The sequence below is a fragment of the Myripristis murdjan genome, chromosome 8 (genome assembly GCF_902150065.1).
Source record: "Myripristis murdjan chromosome 8, fMyrMur1.1, whole genome shotgun sequence".
NCBI classification, from domain to species: Eukaryota; Metazoa; Chordata; class Actinopteri; order Holocentriformes; family Holocentridae; genus Myripristis; species Myripristis murdjan.
Genome location: NC_043987.1, coordinates 13750319 through 13756707, shown reverse-complemented (window position 1 = coordinate 13756707; position 6389 = coordinate 13750319). Strand labels below are relative to the sequence as shown.

The following is a 6389-nucleotide window of genomic DNA, read 5'->3' as shown; positions in this document are numbered from 1 at the left end:
AAGCTGAAACTAACCATGTTGTAGCTCTGTTACAAAACCAATGAAGAGAATCTTTTTTCAATGAAGCAAATTTGAAACCTTTTTTTTTTTCTTCTTTTTTTTTTTTTCAATTTATTGCTTACTGTTCAGTCATTGACTTTTGTCTGGCTTTATGAAGTTCTTTCATTAAAAAAATGTTCAGATCTTCCAATGTAATTCTTTGGTTCTCACTTCTTGAACTTTTAACATTCAAGGACTTTTAAAGCACATGATAGTTCAGCACTATTACTGTTGTTGTTATAGTTATTGTTGGTTGTTCCTATGTTTTTTTTTTTCTATCACTGTGTATGTGTGTGTGTGTGAGTCTACTCTTAAAGAGAATAACTGAAGTAATTTAATTATATTTGAATTAACAACATAGAAATACATTTTCTCACAATGACATACAATTACCGTATTGATCTGAATATAAGACGATATTTTTTCCATTGAAAATGCCCTGAAAAAACGCCCTCGTCTTATATTGGGGGTCTAAGCAAATACACATGTATTGTACTTGCATATGTTCCCTGCTTGAATACAGTACACTGGCACGGTTGGAAGGGGTGTGCTCCAGCACGGTACGGGCGTTCATGCACGAGCACATGCACGGTCACGCACGCAGCGGGCGAACGTGGATACAACGTAAATCATGCAACTTTCCTCCAGCCTCCGCAAAATCGATTAATGCGCAGCGCGATTACCAGCGAATGGCTGCGTCGCGCAATCAGTAATCAACCATGTTGTCTGTGTCGCTGTCCATGGTGCTGCTGCAACCACGTATAAACAAAACTTGATTTATGATGAAAGGTATATATGGCAGTCTGTGTGCGGTGCCGACCAAGGCACCGGCCGGCATCAGGTGGGCCGGCTGGTGTGCGCCACCACCCGGTTGAATGTAGCAGCCAGCTGACATGCCGCTCCGGCTGTCAGTTGGACGCTTTGAACGGGCAGTGAAGGACTGCCCGTTACCAGGGTTGTGATGCAGCAGAAAGCACTTGAAGCTGCCACAGAGCTCGCCCGCACTGAGTTCAAAGCTAGCATGGGCTGGTGTTGCAGAATGCAGTGGCAGATTTAAGAAATTTGGGGCCCAAGGCAAAGGCAGGCATAGGGCCCTCTGAGATGAGAGGACAACACACAAAACAGGGGCCCCGAGACACACATAATACGATAAGCATTCTGCTGGCATTTTAGCAAAAGAATTTTAATCAAAAACATAACCATAACCATAAGTGTATGAGGAGTTTTATGGGGCCCTCAGGAACTTGGGGCCCTAGGCAACCGCCTAGTTTTGCCTAATGGTAAGTCCGCTCCTGGCAGAATGTCCATATAAAAAGTATTTTTCCAAAAAAGGGTCTTGAAAAAGAGGGGTCGTCTTAAAATCAGGGTCGTCTTTTATTCGGGTCAATACGGTACAATATGTGCCATTTCTTATCAAATTCAATAGTTGAATAGTTGTTACTTGGACAAAACTCAAACTTCAGAATTACTTTTGTTTAGTGGTGCTTTATAGACGAGGGTCTGACTAAAAGTGAATTAGCGTATGAGATAAAAAAAAAATAAAAAAAATCATGATTTTTGGTTCAGTTGTTAGGTGAAGTCAAACCACCACTGTGTTCAAATACATGATCTTGCATTCACTAAAACAGATGCACAGTATCAATCACCAATATATAATTGTTGCATTACATCATTGTCAAACTGTGTCTGTTAATAAACACATGAATATGATCTTTGGCTGCATGTCTGTCTGATCTTCCTTCTCCATGTGAGCCACTTGTTTGTAGCTCTGTGTCTCCAGGGGACAGAGTCTCTTGCTCACAGAAACACACAGCTGCATCTTCAGTCCACACACTCTGTCCTCTAAGTGTCTGTGTTGGACAGGATGTGTCTGTGGCGCACTAAACATTGTTGTCACTTTGTCATTATCATGTACATTATGTCTGATACGCATCTCTCAGATCCACTGCTGGTTTCTCTGCAGCTTCTCTGTTACAGTGCAGATAGATCAATTGACTGATTGATGATATAATATCCAGAGAATGAGAGACAGTTTTTAAAGGAAAGAAGCACATGATTTTTCCACATATATGTAGTTGCTAATAGTGAAACGCCCTGGCTGGACTCAAACCTGGCCCCTTTTCCTGAATGGTGCATGAATTCATTTTTGAAGCCACCAGGAAACCACATGGCATTAAATTCATCTGTGGTCTGAGGCTGCCTCCTCTGGTGGCTTCATGTTACAAGTGTTCAGGGACTGAGGGGTTTTTGTACAGCTCTACCAATGGTTTGTGTCACTGTGGCTCTCTGGCACAATAATACACAGCAGTGTCTTCAGGCTGCAGATTCTGTCCAGTTAGAGTCACTGTGTTGCTGGTAGAGGCTGAGGACATACTGAACTTGTTTTTCAGTGAATCTTTGTAGTATGTGCTGCTACCAATAACATATCCAATCCACTCCAGTGTTTTCCCTGCAGGCTGTCTGATCCAACCTGTGTAATAGCTGTCAACAGAATAAGAGACCTGACAGGTGATGGTCAGAGTTTGACCTGGCCGGACAGTCAGAGACGCTGGCTGTGTCAACGTGACACATTTCACACCTGTGGAAAACACAAACATTTTTTAAAACAAACTATCCAGTTACATGGCACCAGAAGAGTTGCTGGTTTTGTAAATGTGATGTCAAATCCAGAGACACTCACAGGATCCAGCAGCCAGCAGCAGCAGGAGAGCTACAGACAACATGGTTTGTGTTGAAGCTGAACTGGTGGGAGCTGCTCTTCCTCTTTTGTTTCAACTTACAGCTTCATATCAACTCTTTATAGCAGAGGAACCAGGAAGTACACTTTGCATACAATCAAACATATGACTGAAGAGGATCTATTTAGCAGTGGATCTAAACTGAAGTAGTAATTTTGTCTGCAATAATGGTCAGTGTGTGATTCATAGTTTTCTCCTTAATCGGTGCCTGTTCTGGTAACAACACATATCCTGTTGTATCATTCTAGTTTTATAAAAGCCTGTCAAGGATACAATTCCAGCACTACTAAATCTTTATTAATATCACACCAACATGTCCACTAACAGTGCTCGATTTTTTCACCTGAAATTATTTGACATGATTTGAATTCAAAAGCGGGCAGTGCAGAATTACATTATTATGAATTGTTGTATGGGAATGACATTAATGATTGCTATATTTCATTATCATTGTTATTTTCTCTACAGTCATCTCCATGGATGAAAATAATAATCCAGGAGCTGAATAATCCCAGTTTGAGTCTACTGGTGGTAAATAGAGGAAATAGTTTTTGTATGTGTTTCCTATTACTGTGTCTCACTGTGTCTGTTCGGGCACAGTAATACACAGCTGTGTCCTCAGTCTTCAGACTGTTCATCTGGAGATACACCTTACTGCTGGAGTCATCTCTGGAGATGGTGATCAGAATTTTTTAAAGTATATCACTGTGTTCAAGTTATGATTATGGTATTGTCTGAGTATTAAACTCTAGCCAGTCTTTACTCCAAAGCTCCAAAGTCATTAAAGATTCATGAGAAACCTGGAGCTGAAGGAAGAGTCAAACATTTTCTGCCCGTTAATGTTTCAAAGAAGAACTGCAGCATAATTTCAAATACAAAATAATGTCACTCACTTTTGACTCCATCATATAAAGAGCTGGTTGTGGCTGAAAATTGTACAGAAATTTCCTTTATTTATATTTTGAGTGATGCTTTCAGTGACCAAAGTGTTATATTCGGTTTGGTAGTTTTGTGAAAATGCATCATCATGATCTGATCATTTAAATTTGTTCATCAAATATTTAAGCAATATCAAATTATGTTTATGATGTGTTCAACTCATTTGTTGTAATTATTTGCAATAAATTCGTTTTTCTTTTTGTAAACATACATTTAAAGCTTTCAGTGCTGTTCAGATGTAAGAGTGTTGGTGATCTGACAGAGCAGTGAGGATGAGGACTGGAGGATTTTGTACAGCTGCTCCACCAACTCCAGTCACTGTGGCTCTCAAGCACAATACTAAACAGCAGAGTCTTCAGTCTTCAGACTGTTCATCTGGAGATACAGCTGCTGTCTGCTGTCGTCTCTGGAGATGGTGAACCGGCCTTGGACTGACTGGGAGTAGTGGATAGGAGAACTAGATGTTCCTATTCTGGCGATCCACTCCAGTCCTTTTCCAGGAGCTTGTCTGATCCAGACCATGTAGTAGCTGCTGAATGTGAATCCATAGTTGTAGCAGGTCAATCTGTGGGACTCTGCAGGCTTTTTAACCACTGGTTCAGATTCTGTCAGAGTCTGACCATCAACACCTGCCAACACAAAACAGAAAACCATCACATGCAGGAAGTTAGTATTTGAATGAAGACGCTGTCAAAGTGAAAATGTTCACCTGCCCAGCAGATAGTTAAAAGCAGCAGTCCTGTCCTATAGCCCATCATGTTAAACTGTGTGGCCACTGTTCTCTGTCATCCTCTCTGCACTCACATAGAGATGGGAGACATAAAATGTTTGCATTGACTCCTCCTCATAGGGAGGGACAATAGCACTACTGTGGATTTGTCTATTAATTACTGTTTACAGAAAATGGAGAACAAATCTTAATTCTAAAAATAGAAGGTATAAAATTCACAAACAGGTAAAACTATGCACTCACAGGGCAAAGTTCCCATAATAAAGTGCCCATCTGCTGCTGCTGTAGTGGATGACTGTGGGTGAATCAGTGAGTAGCAAGTTTGTTTGAAGCTGAGATCAAAACAAACATTGCTCTTCTTCAGCAAAATCTCATTGCAATGGAATTAAGGTGAAGGTGCTCTTGACCTTGAAATGTGCTTGTTGTCAAATGGTGAGTCATGAGGTGATGATGGATTAACAGGACACAGCAGCTGGTAAATCAAGTGATATGTGGTGATGGATGAATAAAGCAAGAATGATTTGATTTTGTTAGAGCTGATGGTAGGTCAACATGGCCTATTATCAGACTTTGTCAAATTATAAGTATTTTTTTTTTTTTTTTTTTAATTACGTAGCAGTGGATAATTCGTTATTTTTTAACAGAGCACCCCCCTGCTCCCACACCACCAACCAACCCAAAGGCCCATGTACACATCCCAAAGGACATTTGTCCAGGACGCTTTAACCATCACTATTTCTAATTCTGCAATTCCATTTTATCCAGTTCTCTTTTTTTTTTCTCGACTATTTGTCTTTTTACAACTGTGCATTTAAGTAATGAGAAAATCGACCGGGGTTTTCTCATGTTTCTCCCAATACACTACAAGCAGGGCCATTTTATGTTACATGACTCCCAAAAAAAATCTTTAAAGGACACACAATGAAAATTGTGCAAAATAGAAAAGAGAGCATTATAGCTTATAATTGCATTTAGGCTAAATACATTTTTGTGTAGGCCTATTAGCTATTTAATAATCCTTATTTTTCAAGACACACCGTTGTTTTTACGGGATAAACTTTACCTCAAATGATGTCACTGTAGCTGCTGAGCGTGGTGCGGTCAGTGCAGGTTCATTATTATATAGGTTACAATATAGTATAGAATTGAGTATCACTGATTCTTGGGAATTTGGATAAAACAGGTTTTAATTTTGAAAAAACAAAGTGAGTTGAATTACAAAATCTGAAGGTATATCATTATAGGCCAAAGTCTTGGCTGTTCAGCAATGTACCGGTGCAACCTCCTCATTTTGCATTTTTTTCATAAAATAGGCTACTTTGTTTTTGCCAACACCGTAACCGTAATGTTTATTTTTTTTATTTGAAAAACATATTTTTGTATTAAAAGAGACTAATACTTAAATCATTCAACAGCGCCAAAGAAACATACTGTAAGCATTTTCATTTAAAACAAATATAACTGCCTCTGGCGGTGGTGACACTAATCTGACGGTGGTGACAGTCGCCTCATTAAAACATACATTTCCAAAATTTATACCACTCAAGTCAATGGCTTCTTGCTTAACAACTTTATTTAACTATTTGGTACAAAAAATAACAATCCTGAGCACTATTATAAGCATTTTCAGACTTCAGTCATCACCGTCAGACAAAACCTGACGGTGGTGACGTCTGACGGTGGTGACAAAAACCTGCTCTTTCGCATGATAAGCATGAGTTGTTCACATTAGCCAGCTTGTTTTCGCCCTGTTGCTACCTGCATCAGACCTCTTCTTAAAAAGTATACATTTATTCCATAATCTAATCTAATATTTTTTTATACAAAAGTGACGGTGTTGACATGTTATGGTTGTGACAGTAGGCCAAAAATATGAAGAGATTTAAGAGAAAATAGCAAACTTCCAGGAGCCTGAGTGGTCTTGAAGCATGCAGTGGAGCTGA

At 39.5% G+C, this 6389-nt stretch overlaps 1 pseudogene; it reads right to left on the bottom strand.

Annotated features, from left to right (window-relative positions):
• Positions 1 to 4043: 4043 nt before the first annotated feature.
• On the bottom strand, positions 4044 to 4490 carry LOC115363779 (immunoglobulin heavy variable 3-21-like; annotated as a pseudogene).
• Positions 4491 to 6389: the final 1899 nt, after the last annotated feature.